The sequence below is a fragment of the Equus caballus genome, chromosome 10 (assembly GCF_041296265.1).
Source record: "Equus caballus isolate H_3958 breed thoroughbred chromosome 10, TB-T2T, whole genome shotgun sequence".
NCBI lineage: Eukaryota > Metazoa > Chordata > Mammalia > Perissodactyla > Equidae > Equus > Equus caballus.
The window spans coordinates 21,539,612-21,557,823 of NC_091693.1; the positions used below are offsets into that span (position 1 = coordinate 21,539,612).

The 18,212-nt window shown below is 47.4% G+C and overlaps 1 pseudogene; it reads right to left on the reverse strand.

Annotated features, from left to right (window-relative positions):
• Positions 1-13,880: 13,880 nt before the first annotated feature.
• LOC102147616 (myeloid cell surface antigen CD33-like) lies at positions 13,881-14,822 on the reverse strand (annotated as a pseudogene).
• Between the last annotated feature and the right edge of the window lie 3,390 nt (positions 14,823-18,212).

Genomic DNA, 18,212 nt, shown 5'->3' on the forward strand with positions numbered 1-18,212 from the left:
CAATACAGGCACACCTTAACAAACAAGAAAAATCCCAAATAAGCAATCTCAAATTACACCTAACTGAACTAGAAAAAGAAGAACAAATAAAGCCCAAAGTCAGAAGAAGGAGAGAAATAATAAAAATCAGAGCAGAAATACATGCTATTGAAACAAAAAAGGCAGTAGAAAGGATCAGTGAAACAAAGAGCTGGTTCTTTGAGAAGATAGATAAAACTGACAAACCCCTAGCCAGACTTACAAAGAAAAAAAGAGAGAAAGCTCAAATAAACAAAATCAGAAATGAAAGAGGAGAAATAACAGCAGACTCCACAGAAATACAACGGATTACAAGAGCATACTATGAAAAACTATATGCCAACAAAATGGATAACCTAAAGGAAACAGATAAATTCTTAGACTCTTATGACCTCCAAATGCTGAGTCAAGAAGAAACATACAATCTGAATAGACCAATCACAAGGAAAGAGATTGAAACAGCAATCAAAAGCATCCCAAAGAATAAAACCCCAGGACCAGATGGCTTTCCTGGAGAATTCTACCAAACTTTCAGAGAGGACTTAATACCTATCCTTTTCAAGCAATTCCAAAAAATTAGGGAGGATGAAACACTTCCTAACACATTCTATGAGGCCAACATCACTCTGATACCAAAACTTGACAAGGGCAGCACAAAAAAGGAGAACTACAGGCCAATATTGTTGATGAACATAGATGCAAAAATTCTCAACAAAATTTTGGCAACCCGAATTCAGCAATACATCAAAAGGATCATACATCATGATCAAGTGGGATTCATACCAGGTACACAGGGATGTTTCAACATCCACAAATCTATCAACATGATACATCACATTAACAAACTGAGGAATAAAAACCACATGATCATCTCAATAGATGCAGAGAAAGCATTTGACAAGATCCAACAGCCATTTATGATAAAAACTCTTAACAAAATGGGAATCGATGGAAATTACCTCAACATAGTAAAGGCCATATATGACAAGCCCACAGCCAACATCATACTCAATGGGCAAAAACTGAGTGCAAGCCCTGAGAATAGGAATGAGACAAGGATGCCCACTATCACCACTCTTATTCAACATAGTACTGGAGGTTTTGGCCAGAGCAATGAGGCAAGAGGAAGGAATAAAAGGAATCCAAATAGGGAGGGAAGAAGTGAAACTCTCACTGCTTGCAGATGACATGATCTCATATATAGAAAACCCCCCAAAATCTATCAGAAAACTAATAGAAATAATTAACAACTACAGTAAAGTTGCAGGGTACAGAATCAACTTACAAGAATCAGTTGCTTTTCTATACTCCAATAACAAGCTTACAGAAAGAGAACTCAAGACTACAATTCTATTTGCAACCACAACTAAAAGAATAAAGTACCTAGGAATAAAGCTAACCAAGGAGGTGAAGGACTTATACAATGAAAACTATAAGACATTCCTGAGAGAAATTGATAATGACTTAAAGAGATGGAAAGAGATTCCTTTCTCATGAATTGGAAGAATAAACGTAGTTAAAATGCCCATACTACCCAAAGTAATCTACAGATTCAATGCAATCCCTATCAGAAACCCAGTGACATTCTTCACAGAAATACAGCAAAGAATACTAAAATTCACATGCAGCAATCAAAGACCCCGAATTGTTAAGGCAATCCTGAGAAAAAAGAACAAAGCTGGAGGTATCACAATCCCTGACTTCAAAATATACTACAAATCCACAGTGACCCAAACAGCAAGGTACTGGTACAAAAACAGGCACACAGATCAATGGAACAGAACTGAAAGCCCAGAGATAAAACCACACATCTGTGGATGGTTAATCTTCGACAAAGGTGCCAAGAACATATAATGGATAAAGAAAAGTCTCTTCCATAAACGGTGTTGGGAAAACTAGACAACTACATGCAAAAGAATGAAGGTAGACCACTATCTCACACCATACAGAAAAATAAACTCAAAATGGATCAAAGACTTGAAGATACGTCCTGAAACTATAAAACTCCTGGAAGGCAATATTGGTAGTACACTCTTTGACGTCAAACTAAAAAGGATCTTTTCAAATACCATGGTCTCTCAGACAAGGGAAACAAAAGAAAAAATAAACAAGTGGGAATTCATCAGAGTAAAGAGCTTCTGCAACGCAAAAGAAACTAGGATCAAAACAAAGAGACAACCCACCAATTGGGAGAAAATATTTGCAAATCATATATCTGACAAGGGGTTAATCTCCTTAATGTATAAGGAACTCACACAACTGAACAATAAGAAAGCAAACAACCTGATCAAAAAGTGGGCAGAGGAGATGAACAGACATTTTTCCAAAGAAGATATACAGATGGCCAATAAACACATGAAAAGATGTTCAACATCACTAATCATCAGGGAAATGCAAATCAAAACTGCACTAAGATATCACCTTATGCCTGTTAAAATGGCTATAATCACTAAGACTAAAAATAACAAATGTTGCAGAGGGTGTGGAGAGAAGGGAACTCTCATACACTGCTGGTGGGAATGCAAACTGGTGCAGCCACTATGGAAAACAGTATGGAGATTCCTCAGAAAACTAAAAATAGAACTACCGTACGATCCAGCTATCCCACTACTGGGTATCTACCTAAACAACCTGAAATCAACAATCCAAAGTAACATATGCACCCCTATGTTCATTGCAGGACTATTCACAATAGCCAAGACATGGAAGCAACCCAACTGCCCATCAAATGATGATTGGATAAAGAAGATGTGGTATATATACACAATGGAATACTACTCAGCAAGAAAAAAAGACAAATTCATCCCATTTGGAATAACATGGAAGGACTTAGAGGGACTTATGCTAAGCGAAATAAGCCAGTCTGAGAAAGACAAACACCAGATGATTCCACTCGTATGTGGAGAATAAACAAACACATGGACAAAGAAAACAGTTCAGTGGTTACCAGGGGAATGGGGGTTGGGGGCGCACAGGAGGTGAAGGGGAGCACTTATGTGTGACAGTCAAGAAATAATGTACAACTGAAATCTCACATTGACGTACACTATTATGAACTCAATAATAAATAAATAAATAAATAAATAAATAAATAAATAAATAAATAAAAGGGACCGGCCCGGTGGCGTAGCAGTTAAGTGCGCACGTTCCACTTCAGTGGCCCGAGGCTCGAAGGTTTGGATCCCCGGTGCAGACACGGCACTGCTTGGCAAGCCATGCTGTGGTAGGCATCCCACACATAAAGTAGAGGAAGATGGGTATGGATGTTAGCTCAGGGCCAGTCTTCCTCAGCAAAGAAGAGGAAGATTGGCAGCAGATGTAAGCTCAGGGCTAATCTTCCTCAAAAAAATAAAAAAATAAATGAAATAAAACAAAGAGATTTACTGATACAAGATTTATGGATCCAGCTTCAAACTGTTTTGTGAAGTGAGAGAAGCCAGACATGAAAGCCAGCCACTTACGTGAAATGTCCAGAATAGGCAAATCCATGGAGTCAGAATGCAGAGTAGGGGTTGCAGGGGCCGGGGGAGGGGAGTACAGAGAGTGGCACGGGCACAGGGCTTCTCTTTGTGGTGATGAAAACATTGATGGATGGAACTAGATAGAGGTGATGGTTGGGCATCATTGTGAATGTACTAAAAACCAAGCATTTTACACTTGCAAATGGGTCAAATAGTGACTTTAATTTTAGTGAATTTTTCCTCAATAACAAAATAATACATATAAAAACCCCCAACTATATGGAGATACTGATTTTCACCTGCTACTGCCAAAAGTGAAGGTTTTACCCCATACTGGGTTGCTGAAAGCACACTTTCAGTTCTCTGTGTTGGGAATGTAAACTTTTCCGCCCTAGCTGGAGAACAACGTGGCCGTAGGTGTCGATACAGAAAGAACACGTGATCCAGCTCTTTCGCTGTTGGAATTTATCCCACAGACATAAACGCACACGTGTGACAGGAGATAGGAGATTGCTGATTGCAGCCTTGCTGTTGGTTGAATAAACTTAACACCATGATTTTCCCATGAACAGAAGATGCAGAATCGGAATCCATCCAAACCACGGAAAACTCCACTGTCAGGGAGAAGAATGAGGACATCTGTGCTGTTAACACCAAAGGACCCTTGAGATCCTGTAGGGGAAGCAGTCAAGGTTGAGAGCAGCTTGCGGACACTGGTCACTTCCCTGGAGGAGACCGGGCATCTGAGGACAGACTCTGCTGTGCATTTTGAAGTTTTGGACAGGTGATTATGTTACTTGTTCAAAAATACTTAAATTAATGATTGTTAGGGAAAATAAAAAGTCGAGGATGGAGCAATTGTCCAAAGATTGAAGATGAGGGGCCTTGAGAGGCAGGCTCTGCCATGGGAATGTTGCCCTGTTCTCCTTGTGGAGCCGAGGTGGGGTGAAGTCTGAGGGGAGTGAGGGGCAGATGAGGACAGGTGCTCACAGAGGCCACTGGGGCTGAGGGTGGGAGGGATCACTGGGTTCACACACAAGGGGCTGTCTGGTCACCAGGGTGAGGCAGGGACCTGACCCTGCCCTGAGCTGAAAGAGGTTCTGCTCCCTACAGCCCAGGGGGAGCTCTTCCCTACCTGTGCTATCCCCTAGGCAAACACTGATTGCTGGGTTTTCTGAGGAACTTAGGATGAGAAAAGGGGATTCCCATTGCAGTGAGAGGAAGGGATGGGGGGAGATAAGTTCACCCCCCACTTGAAGCCACAAAAATGCAGGAGGGACAGGGCTTGTGTCTTCTAGGTCCCCAGCATGGCCTTCCTGCCCCCAACACCTCAGGGATGTGGGTGTCCTGGCCCCAAACTCACAGGTGATTTTGAGCTGGATGGTCCTTTCCACAGTCACACCAGTTGCAGGGAACTTCATCTGACAGGTGAGGTTGGCACCATGGTCCTGGGCCCTGGTGGTGAGGGTGAGCGCTGAGGAAAGGAGGGTCCTGGGGCCCAGAGAGGTGAGGGCAGCTGATGTCCAGGAGAAGATAGGGGGCATGCCCTGGTCACAGACCCAGGGCACAGAGCAGGTCAGGTCCCTGGGGCACCAGACTCCAGGATCCCCAGGATGATGATGTGGGATGTATGGGTCATGGTTGGTGAGGAGAAGGGGAGACACGGGGATCAGGAGGAAGGGTCCCAGGTGTGGCCCTTAAAGAAGCCTCAGACTTTGGTTCATCTTCTCCCTCTAAGCCCTGACACACTGTACCCCCAAATCTTGCCACGAGCAGGGTCCCATCCCTGCTCTGCCCCATGTCCCCCATGTCCTTCCCCTATGGCATGACCTGGAGGCCACTCCTTCCTGTCACACACACAGAGAGGGTTAGATTTATAATTCCATTTTGTTCTATTTGTCTCCACCTGAAAAGTGCATTTCCCATTGTCCCTCCTCCTCTGATGTCCAGGGAGCAATTGTAGGGCTGGGGGTCTCCCAAAAGTTGGAATCGGCCCTGGGTCTCTGCCTGCACTTTATGATCTGGGTCATTTGTGGCCACAGGAGCATCCTCACATGGATTTGCCCCTTCCTGGAACCAGTAGCCGTGAGCTGGGGTTGAGTCATTCCAGCCCTCCTGGGGGTAGAAGACAGTGCAGGGCACTCGGACACACAGACGTCCCTGCACCATCACTGAGTCCTGTACTTGCAGTCCAAATATTTTGCTCTGAGCCCAGGAACTCGCAGGGAAATGATGGTCCCCACCCAATCAGCCCCCTCTCCGCTTGGCCCACTCACCTGCCTACAGGAAGGGCAGCAGCATCTCCGAGTTGGAGAGTTCTGGATGTCCATTCCATGAGTGAAAAGAGAAATGGAAGGCGAGTGGGAGAGGATGCTGTTGTGAGACCCAAGGGAAATGGGAGGAGCCCACAACACTGGCCATTCACAGAAGAGGAACTGCAGGCAAGACCTCATCCCTCTGCAGGAGTGAGTGGACAGCCCACAGCTCAGACACCCCGAGACCCACCCAGAGGGGAGCAGATGAGGATCAGATCCCATGCCCTTCCAGAATCACAGGAATCCCTTCTAACACAGGGACATGGTGAGTCTCTAAGGACCTACCATCTGAGGTGCTTTTCTGAGCAGTGTTGTCTACACCAGGGAGCAGATCCTACCAGGTGTAGGATTCCTTACAGTCCGTGTCATAGTCTTGGGCAGAGGAAAAGAAGGGGGTCCTAGGTGACATGAAGGTAGCAGACAATCATTCATTCATTCATTCATTGATTCTCCAAACACTTAGTGAGCATCTCTGTGTTGGGGAGGTTGGAGAAAAGAAGGGAGATGACTGACCTGGTCCAAGCCCATGAGATGCTCCCCCCACAGTGGAGTCACTTCCCCCCCAAACACTCAGTCCTGTTGGGCTTCAGAGCTGCAGCCACTGGTGAGTTTGCCGTGTGACCTGAAAGCATAGTGGGTATTTTCTAAAATACTAGTTGGGAATTTTTTCACATGTAGACCAAAAATAAAAAGGAAACTCTCTTCAAGTTACACAACTTGAAACTCTATTCCCATTAAACAAAAATGTCCCATTTCTCTCCATCCCCCAGCCCCTAGCAAACACCGTCCCATTTTCTGTCTCTAGGAATTTTCTCCTACTTTAGATCTTTCATGTAAGTGGCATCATAAAGTGTTTGTCTTTTCTGTGACTGTCTTATTTCACTCACATCATGTCCTCAAGCTTCATCCATGTGGGAGCGTGTGTCAGAATTCTCTCCTTGTTAAGGCTGAATAACATTCCATGGTAGGTATACACCACGTTGTGTTTATCTATCCATCTGATGAGGGACATTTGGGGTTTTTTCCCCCCTTTTGGCTGTTGTGATCAATGCTGCTGTGAGCGTGGATGTGTAAGTATCTGTTTGAGTCCCTGTTCTCAATTCTTCTGGATGGATGTGCAGAAGTGGAATTGCCAGGTAATATGGTAAATCTATGTTTAATTTACTGAGGACTCCTCATTCTCTCAGCATCCCTGTTGTTTTTCTTTATCTTGTTGATTGTCATCATCTTACACTGGCTGTCCGTTTTAACATCTCCAGTCTGGACAGCTTTCATGATCTCCAGTCATTCATAGCCATCTGCAGAGTGGTGCCTGGACCCAGTTCCAACGTGCGTGTGTGGAGGCTTCTGCACACCAACAAGCAGGTCTCGGATGCCAGCAGGGCGTCCGAGAGTTCAACTCAACTCTGACACTGTCTACTCAGAGATAGAATCAGATTCCACAGGTAAAGGGTTCAATCCCACAAGACCACTCTCCACTTCAGACCAGCAATAAGTCCAGGTTGTTACCTGTACTTCTGATCAACCGGCTACAAACATGGCCTCCTCCTTTTGTTTGATTTATTTTTTAGAACGACACACAGAACTCAGGGAAACACTTGCTCAGGTTTGCCAGTTTATTAAGGATATGATCAAGGATACAGATGAGCATCCAGAGGGAAGAGATGGGTAGGGCAAGGTATGAAGGGAGGGACACAGAGCTTCCATGCCCTCTCTGGGTGTGTCACCCTCCAAGAACCCTGACACGTTCACCAACCCGCAAGCTCTCTGAAAAAGACTGCCCAGCTGTCCTTGTGGGCTTTCATGGAGGCTTCATTATGTAGTCACGATTGACCGAGTCATTGGCCTTGATTCAACCTCAAGCCCTCTAGCCTCCCTGGAAATCAGGGGGTGCTACCAAGTTCCAATCCTCTGATAACATGGCTGGTCCCCCTGGCAACAGCCCCCACCATTGGCTAGGATCCAAAAGTCACCTTAATTAGCACAAACTAGAAATTCCAAAGGTTTTTGGGAGCTGTGAGCTGGGAACTGTGGATGGAGTCCACATATATGAGAGAAATATATATTGGTCACCTGAATGACAAAATACATATTTCTCATAAATTGCAATATTGCAGGAGGCAAGGGGCTTGCCCAAGTAAGGCAACAAAGAAGGACGTCAGCCCCCAAGTCCTGTCTTCTGGGCTCACACAGAGTTGTCTGCACTGGAGAAGCAGGTCCGACCTGGCCAGCTACCAGAGAGCCAAGGTCTTGGGACCCGCCTGGAAGTGGCCCACTAGAGCTGGGTCTCAGGACGGCCTATATGGGCACCAGAGACAGAATAGGGTCCATACTCTCTGTCTGGATGAATTAATTTTGTCTATTTGAGAATTTCCTAGAAATGCACTCATTTGTCTCTAGATTCTCTCACTCAGCATAGGATTTTTGAAATGGATGAAGTTACATATTTCTGTAGCTCATAATGTCTGATTACTAAGTAGCATTCTATTATGTGGATATTCTGTAATCTTTCATTTATTCTCCTATTGATAGACATTTGAGACTTTCACTAGCCTGTCCCTCCCCTCTGCCGTCCACACCGGGAAAGCAGGCACTGCCTGGCCAATCACAGGTTCTAGATGCCCCAGAGGGTCAGTTCCACCAGGTGTGGGACTCAGGAGGGGCCCGTGGGTGAAACCTGAGGTGTGAAAGACGGAAAGGGTCCCCCCATCTCCAGGTAAAGGAAGCGATGATTAATGAATGATGAGCACGACAACCACATCTTGGAGTCAATGGGACAATGTGACAGACTTTCTCTCTGTCCTTGAGAACGTCTCTAACACCTGAGGAGGCAGAGCAACCCCAGGCCCTTCCAGCTCCTGTTGGGACAGTGTGTGATGGTGGAAGCACAGGCAGGGGCTTGTAGGACGCCTGATTGCTCTGTGCAGCCAGAAGGTGAGCTCCCAGGTATAAATGACAGAGTGGACAGGGCCAGGATTCTGGGGATGTCGCAGGATATAACCCCTACACATGGTCCTGGGGCTTCCTGACCTGCTCACAGCCCCCTGCTTCAGGCACACCTGGTGTTGAATGCACAAGTCAGGCCTGAGAGCCGGGCATTTGGAGCAAGATGACAGCACAGCATGGCGTTGGGAGGAAGCCTCAGTTTTGGAATCAGGGGTTCTGGCCCTTCTCCCCTCCAAGCTCCAGTTTCCTCATCTGTCACATGGAGGGATCACAATTCTCAGCTCTCGTCTGTGGGAGAATCCAATACGAGAAAAAAGCTAGATGTTTTCTGCAGACATGTCTGGCCCTGCCCATTCCTCAGTGGCCATTCTGAGTTCTACCCTCAGCAAGAAGCTCCTGGTGGTCAGCACTGCCCTGCGGCTTACTCATCTGAGGCCTCCAACGAGGGGGTTGGGGTGGGGGCTCTGCATCCAGATGGCCCCGGGCTTGAGTGTGGCTCCCTCATGCCTGCTGTGCTGCTTTGGGAAGGGGCTTAAGCGCTGTGCATAGTGAGGTGCCAATGCACACGGGGTGTTATGTCCTGAACTGCGTCACCCTCAAACTTCATATGTGAGACCCTAATCCGCAGGACCTCGGCACGTGCCTGTCTTTGGAGATGGGGGAGAGGTAATTAAGTTAAATGAGATCGTTACTCTGGGTCATAATCCAGCAGGACTGGTGTCCTTGTTAGAAGAGGAGGTTAGGACACAGACACGCACAGAGGGAAGACGGTGTAGAGACACAGGGAGGAGAAGGCGTCACCTGAAGCCGAGGAGAGAGGCCTCAGGAGAAAGCGGACCTGCCGAGTCCTTGATCTCGGCCCTGCAGCCTCCAGAACTGCGCGAGCACGATGTCTGTGATTTAAGTCACCCAGTCAGTGGTGTTCTGTTACGGCAGCCTGAGCAGATTAATGCAGGGGGTCACCAAGAAGATTCAGTCTGTTCATGCAAGTGAAGTGCTCCAGGCAGCCTGGTCCGGCCCACAGGGGACACAGTCCACACAGTGGCCAGTGGTCAGTCTGCAGGATGGAACTCTCTGAGGATGGGAGGAGAAAAGGGAAGGGAAAGGTTTGGCAACTGGAGGAACCTCTGCTGCTCCTCCGTGCACCAGCTCTGGACTCTGCAGGCTCTTACTTCACCCCAGCCACACTTCCTCTCCTCTCCTCTCCCCAGGACAGGACAGGCTCCACGGGCCTCTGCTGGGGCTGGTCCCCTTGTTGGCTGAGACTGTTGCTGCTCTGGCACCCTGGGTGCCTGTCTCCCATCTGTTGAGTGGAGTGTCCTGGGGGGCTGGGCTGAGGTGAGACCGACCCTGGAGGAGCACCAGCTGGGGTCAGGAGTGGGAACAAGAGACACAGTCACAGCCCAGTGTGGTGAGGGCTGACCTGTGGGGAGGACGGGGCTGTGGGAGACCGAGGAGGGAGTGAGGAAGTGCCTGGAGGATGGCACTGGTGCATAGAGGGTGGAAGGTGAGCAATGTTGTCTTGAAACTAAGTTTGTACGTCCAGAGAGCAGGACCAGAGCCAAAGATGTTGGTGTGAGCAGATGGGGAGTCCCCTGTAGCTCCAGCTGCAGCCCCTGAGGCTCTGCGTCAGCTGGTTCTTCAACCTTCAGCTCCAGGTCCAAGGAAGTCCAAGCCTGAACTCCTCCAACACCTCTCCTCTTCCTCCTCCTCTTTTGGGGAGGGGGTGGCCACCCTGAGCCGCTTGATGAGCTCTGCAGCTGGCGTTGCTCCTCACTGTCCCCAAAACATCCCCTCCCACTCACTTTCCATTTCTCTTTTCACACACAGAACCATCCATCTCAGAGATGCTGCTGCTGCCCCTGCTGTGGGCAGGTGAGTGAGCCAAGGGCAGAGGGGGCCGGTGGGGTGGGGACTCTGTCTGACCATCGATTCCCTGCAGGTTCTGGGGCTCAGAGTGAAATATTCCAGCTGCAACTACGGGAGTCAGTGACGGCGCAGGAGGGTCTGGGGGAGGCGAGTATTGAGAGCGCCTGCAGTATTGAGCCCTGACAGATCAATAATCACTCTAAGTGTAAATGGATCGAATTCTCCAATCAAAAGACACAGAGTAGGCGGATGGGTTAAAAAAACAACAGCTAACAATATGCTGCCTGCAGGAAACACATCTCAGCTCTAAAGACAAACACAGGCTCGGAGTGAAGGGATGGAACACGATACCCCAAGCAGATGGCAAGCCAAAGAAAGCAGGTGTTGCCATATTTGCATCAGAGAAAGCAGACTTCAAGGTAAAAGAGAGAATGAGAGACAAAGAGGGGCGGTATATACTGATAAAAGGGACATTCCGCCAAGAGGAAATAACACTTATGAATATATATGCACCTAACACAGAGCACCAAAGACAAAATCTTGCCATTTGTGACAACATGGATGTACCTTGAGGGTATTATGTTAAGTGAAATAAGCCAGACACAGAAAGACAAACAGTGTATGATTTCGCTCATATATGGAAGATAAACAAGCACATGGACAGGAGAACAGATCAGTGGTTAGCAGAGGGGAAGGGAGTGGGTGGAGGGAAAAAGGGGTAAAGGGGCATATGTGTATAACGATACAAACTAGACTGCTGGTGGTGAACATGGTGAGGTCTACACAGAAACTGATAAATACTAATGCCCACGTTAAATTTACACAACGTTACAAGCCAATATGATCTCAATAAAAAAACGTTGCAACTGCAGCCGAGGTGTGTAATGACTCTGTATGCTCATGGGAAAATAACTCGTGCTGTGAGGTTTAAGAGAATGAGTGTGCTGGGAAGTGTTTGTATGTGAGGCCAGCAGAAGAAATTACAGGAGATTTAAAAAACCAGATTAGAAAGGGGGCAAAGTCAGAGGCAGGAAGGAAAATATTGACAAATGCAACCAGTGGTTTACTCGTAAATGGTTAACTGCCAGCTTACTTAGGGTGGGGGTGGGGGGAGTCCTGACCTGTGACATTTACCAATTTCCTTGGTGTAAATACTCCCACTTTGGCCCATTTCAAGCACCCAGTTTGAGGCCACTGAACCCAGACTTGGGAAAAGATGGACACGATTAGTTCTTGCCAAACCTTCAGAGCCAACACCATTACACCACTAAAAGCCACTCAGAAGAAAAATGCATGTTTTTCCCTGGCAAAATCACCACTTGCTAAGTCAAAATGCCATCAATAGACTGGAAATCAATCGTTTCAACTAAAACACAGCTGATGGCCTTCATATGAACAGAGCTTCTTCAAATAATTAAGAAAAAGACAGCAAAGAAGTACAAATCATTCTTAAACATAATTCACAAAATAAAATTGCAACTTAAAATGACAGTGAATCCACTTAGGATGTCAGCGAGGTAGGACATGCTCAGCAGGGCAGGGGGCATATTGCAGGTGGGCGTGCAAACAGAAGCACCTCCGTGCAGTAGGATTTGACACCATCTGTAGAAATTACACACACACCCTTTGATCCAGGACTTTCTTCTCCAAAAAATTATCTGACAGACACCTGCACACGTGGGGACTGTTTGTACAAGTTATTCAGGGCAGTATCATTTGTCTGAGCAGAAGACGGGAAACACCATAGTTTTCCACCAATGGGGGACCAATTAAGTAATTTACAGTATAATGAACTTCCAATTGGAAAACCATGGAGTCATTAGTAAGAATGGAGAAGGTTTCCTACGAACTTGATACAGAAGGATCTCCAAGATAGACTGAGTGTGAGAAAAAGATAAGTTTAGTTCACAGAATAGAACCAATGTCACTTCTTTAGTTGTGACAAATGTGCCAAGGTGATGGGAGATTTTAACAACAAGAGAAGCTTGGTGAAGGATTAAGGAAATTCCCTGTACTACGTAAATCTAAAATTACTGCACATGAAAAGCTTATTAAAAATAATAGTAAAGATGCAGAGCAGCATCTATAGTATGATATGTACATATGTGTGATTTTAAGTGTATATGCATAGGTCATATTTGGGACGATAACCAAGAGGGAGGTACACAGGGTTCTGAATACTGATTTCTTCTTACTTAGTTTTGCTAGGGGCTGAACTGCATTTCCACCTCATCCTTATGTCAAAACCCTAACCCCCAGTGTGATGGAATTTGGAGGTATCTGCATGGACCTTTGGGAGGTGATCGGGTTCAGATGAGGTCATGAGAGTGGGGCTCCCATGATGACATTGGTGACCTTATAAGAAGAGACACCAGGGAACTGTCTCTCAGCCCTGTGAGGACACGGCCAGAAGGTGGTCGTCTACAAGGCAGGAAGAGTGCCCTTACCAGGAACCAAATGGCAGGCACCCTAGTCTTGGACTTCCAACTTCCAGAACTGTGGGAAATAAATTTCTGCTGTATAAACCACACAGTCCAGGGTATTTTGTAATGGCAGCCTGAGCAGACTAAGGCACACTTCATGCTTACTATTTTAAACACTAGCATTGACAAGATCCATGGAGGCTGGAGGAAGAGGTGGGGTCCAGATCCTGTGGAGAATGGGGCCTGGCTTTGGGGCAAGGATGTGTCCCTGGCATGGGGACAGCACATCCATTGGACGTGGAAGAGGCCATGCAAACCCCCTGAGAGCAGGGTCATTGGTGCGGTGAGACCAGTTTGTAAGTTGATGAGCAAGTTGGGGTTTCCCACCTCTGCTGCCCCGACACCTGGCCTGAGCATTTCTCCCATCTGTGTTCCGAAACCCAGCTCTGCTCTGAAAGGAGGAGACAGACCCTGCTTCCACCACAGCCCCAGAGAGGAGAGATTACACCCTACCTGTGCCTTCTCTCTGGAAGAGGATGATAGTCAGGTTCTGGGGAGCATCTGGACAGACAGAAATAATTGTCCCCTTTTCAGTGGCAGGAAGGTGGATGTTGGCCCTGTTCCCCCAGAACTTTAGAAGTAAGAGGAGGTGGGTTTGGGTGTCCTCTTTCCTTCCTCCCCAGAGCCAGCTTGCAGGACCCAGCACCCACTACCCCAGGCCTTGAGTCCCCCTGTCCCTCTCCCACACCCACTGCCCTCAGCGACCTGGCTGTCCTGGCCTGGCACTCACAGGACACATTGAGCTGGATGTTCCTCTCTGTGCTCATCCCAACTCTGGGTAAGGTCACTCAACAGGTGAGGTTGGTGCCGTGGTCCTGGGGCTCTGGGGTGACGGTGAGCACTGAGGAGTGGGGAGTCTTGGGGCCCAGGGAGGTGAGGGAGACCTCCATCCATGAGAAAGTGAAGAGTGTCCTCCTGTTACAGGTCCATGGCACAGTACAGGTAATGTTCTTGGTGTGGCTAAATTCTAGGGTCCCCTGAATGTGGACATCAGGTGACTGTGTCAGGGCTGAGGAGGAGAGAGATAGAACCAGGCCCTGGAGGTGATGACCCCAAGCGTGACCCTAAGAGCAACCTCTACCTCAGGCCAACCATCTCCTCCCCAGCCAGCCTCAGCATCCTGTCCTGCTGGGTCCTTCTGGGTCCCTCCCAGGATGAAGAGCAGGGGGTCCCCTTCCAGTGCTGCCCTGGGACCCCTCAGAACCCATCCATGTATCCTCTCCTTCACCTCATTCCTTACCTGTCACATGCACAGAGAGCTGCTTCTCTCTGTAACTATATCTCAGAAAAGACCCTCTCTCCACCCTAAAGAAGTATGTCCAGAGTCCCTCCTCCTGGTGTCTCTGATGTCCAGGGAGCAGTTGTAGATCTGGGGGTCTCCAAGAAGGTGGAATTAGCCCTAAGTCTCCTCCTGTACTTCACGATCTGGGTTGTCTGTGGCCACAGGAGCTTCCTGGTCTGGACTTGCCCCTTCTCCAAACAGTAGCCATAAACTGGGTCAGTGTTACTGTCATAGGCTTGGGGATGGAAGATAGTGCAGGGCACATGGACACACAAGCCCTCCTGCACCGTCACAGACCCCTGCACTTGCAGCTGGAATCTCCCATCCTGAGCCTGGGACCCTGTGGGGAAATGGAAGTCAGCTCGAGCCCCCTGCCCCACCTACTTCCTCTCCCCTCAACTCACTCACCTGCCCACAGCAGAGGGAGCAGCAGCAGCAGCATCAACATCTTTGGGGACAATTCACAGGGCTTTGATGTCACAGGACCAAGAGGAAGCCCCAGCAGGAAGCCCAGGCTGTGGTGAGAAAGGTGACTGACCGCAGAAGAGGAACTTGATACCCATATGCTAGTGGAGCTGGTGTGGTACTTGGAGAATTATGATTTCTACTTTCCAGATGGGGTCCTGATAAGGGTTGCACAGCAAAAAAGAGGACCCAACCCAGAGCTTTGGGCTCCTTGTCCGTGGCTTCTGCCTCCCACAGTGCTGTACACATGAGGAAAGCAGGCACTGCCCATCCAATCACAGCTTCTAGATGCCCCACAGGGATAGTCCCGCCAGGTGTGGGACTCACGAGGAGCCAGAGGGGGAGCTTCGAGGTGAGAAAAATGGGGAAGTGTCCCTCTACCTCCGTGTGAGGGAAGTGGTGATTAATGAATGAATGAGCACGACAACCAAATCTGGAGCATCTACTCCTTTCAGGGGAGTGAAGTCAAGGGGGACAATGAGACAGCCTTTGTCTCTGTCCCTGAGAATGTCTCTAACCTCTGAGGAGGCAGAGAAACCCCAGGCCATTCCAGCTCCTGTTGGGACAGTGTGTGATTGTGGAAGCACAGGCAGGGGCTTGTAGGAAACCCGATTACTCTGTGCAGCCAGAAGGTGAACTCCCAGTTATAAATGGCAGAGTGGATGGGTAAGGATTCTGAGGGGGTCACAAGGCAGGAGCTGGAGTATCCAAAGGGATGTTCCATTGGGGCTGAGACAAGCCCAGGAGCAGGGGAAGGGCTTTCCAGACACCTTTGAGGACTCCCTGTGTGTTCCATGAACTCCGCTCGCACCCCTATGGGATCCTCACAGCAGGACCAAGGAGGAGCCCCAGGGACAGAAGCCACTTAGTATCTGGGCCTCCCACACTGCTGTCACCCCAGAGCCCACTCTTCTTTGCCTTGTGCTTCTTTGCTCCCCACTCCTCTCAGGTGAGTCCACTTCCCTTCTCACCTGTCCCGGCTTCATGTCTCATGAAGACCGAATGACAATCGCACCTTCCTGTCCATTCCCCAGTGGTCAGTCTGAGTGTGGACACATGCTGCTGCTCCAGGCATGGTCCGGTAGCCAGGACAGGGAGGTCACAGGGTCAGCTGGGGCATGGGCAGCAAGGGCAGGTGGATGGTGATGGCAGTGGACAGGGCGGGTGGGTCAAGACAGTGAAAAGGTCGCCCAAATGGTAGAAAGTGGCCCAGAGTCACAGGGCATCCTTGGCCTTCATCTCCTGCTGGGACACTGAATCTAGTTGGTCTGAGAACCAGGGCCCCAGTCTTCCCAGTGAGCCAATGGCTGGTGCTTCATTTTGTGTTTCTGTTGTGTGAGTGTGTCTGTGGCATGTGTGTCTGTGTATATGTGTCTGTGTGTTTGTGTCTGTAGTCTGTTTATCTATGGGGTGTGTGTGTGTTTCTTTGTTCTGTGTATGTGTCTGCATTTGGTTTCTGTGTGTGTGTCTGTGATGTGTGTGTGTGTTTCTTTGGTCTTTGTGAATATCTGTGTGTGTCTGTGTTTGTGGTTTTTGTGTGCATGTCTGAGGTGTGTGTCTGTATGTATATTTGAATTGTCTGTTTGTGTGTCTGTATGTGTGTATATATGTATGTCTGTGGTCTTTGCTTGTCTGAGCTGTGTGTGTATGCGTCTCTGTAAATGCCTATTGTGTGTGTGCACATGTGTGCATTCTCAAATGTCAGCTTCTCAATGGTAATGTCCGTGGACAACATATTGAACAGTAGGATCCATCCCCTCTCCCCTATATAATATTTCCTGTTTCATTTATCTCCAGACTCCTTATCACCAGTCAATATAATAAACATATAATCTACTTAATTATTCTTTGCCAGTCTCTCCCACCATTAAAATGCAAGCTTCACAAAGGATCTTGTATCTCTTCCATTTACTGCTGAATCTTCTCTCCCTAGAAAAACGCTTGGCATAGATTAGGTGACCAAAAAATATTTGCTTTACGAATTTCAAGAAAATTTAGAAGAAGCAAAGTGTGATGACTGACTGTCTCCATGGAAAACTATGCATTCTTTAGAGCACACCCTTCCGGAGCTGTCTGATTCTAGCATTTTAGTGCCTTTGAACTATTTTACAATGTTATAATTTCTGGATAGTTAATAGCAATGCAAATAGTTTGTGACCACAGACATGCACATTCTGTCTGCTGTGGGGACACTTGAATCCCCCCACCTAGCCAGTTTCACACACATTCACAAATTCATTTCAACATCCCTTGACTCCATATAAATTTGTGCTTCTTCCATTTCTGCCTGGTTTTCCTATTAATGAGTTAAATAAAATGGGGAGTTTCCATTCAATGGATATAAATTTCAGTCATGCAAGAGGAAAAGATTCTAGAGCTCTGCTGCATAACACGGTGTCTATGGTTAATGACACTCTACACTTAAAAGTTACCGGAGAGTGTAGATCCTATGTTATGTGTTTTTATATCACAATAAGAAAATCTTTGACATGCGTTAATTTTATATCTATATAAGCCATGATGTTACCTTTTAAAAAATTATCCTTTGATAGAATAAATGAACAAATTTGTGTGTGCTTCTGTGCATGTGTTGGCTTTTTGGTTTGTAGTCTGTTCTAGGCACTAGATACAGGTCCCTCTGGACCAAATAAGAAGGACCATGTAACACCTTGGCTCATCTTAAAGGCTCTTGGCTATTTCCATTTGAGCAACTTGGAGCCACTGGAGAGTTAGAAGCAGAAAAGGGACAGCATTGGGTTTTTAGAATTTACTGTCTTCTCTGTGTAGAACAGACTGGAGGAAGGCAGAGAGCAGGTGAGAAGACGAGTCTCCTTAACTGTGTACTTAAGTTCCAACTATAGAAAGTGAGTCCTTGGAGGCAAGAATATGCATCTCTCACAAGCACTGTAGATTTGCTTTGCACACAGTAATGAACAATTACATAGCAGGTGACAGATACGTGCCGAATGAGAGGCTTCCCAAATGTACATACAGGTAGCAAGCTCTTGCATAGAGCGTTGCTTTAATTTTGGTAAAGAAACTTACATGTACATATCCTTCCTCTCCCTCCATCTACTCACAACCACAGGGAACAGTTTGGGAGCCCAGAAGTGAGAGGTGAACAAGTTCATTTGTTTGTTTCTCTGTGTAGGGGCGGGGCCCACTCAGCAAGGTGCTTCCCTCGTGTGCAGGGGTGGGTTGCGGATGCGGAGAGAGGTTTGGGAGACAATGATAGTGGTGTCCCTGTGTCTGGCCTTTCCTTTCAAGCTCCCGTATGCAGGATTTCCCCCTTTCCAGAGGGGCAAAGGGGCTCAAGATTTTCTCATCCCCCCTTTCCTGAGGCCCCAACCCTGCCAAGAAAAACAGGAGTGAG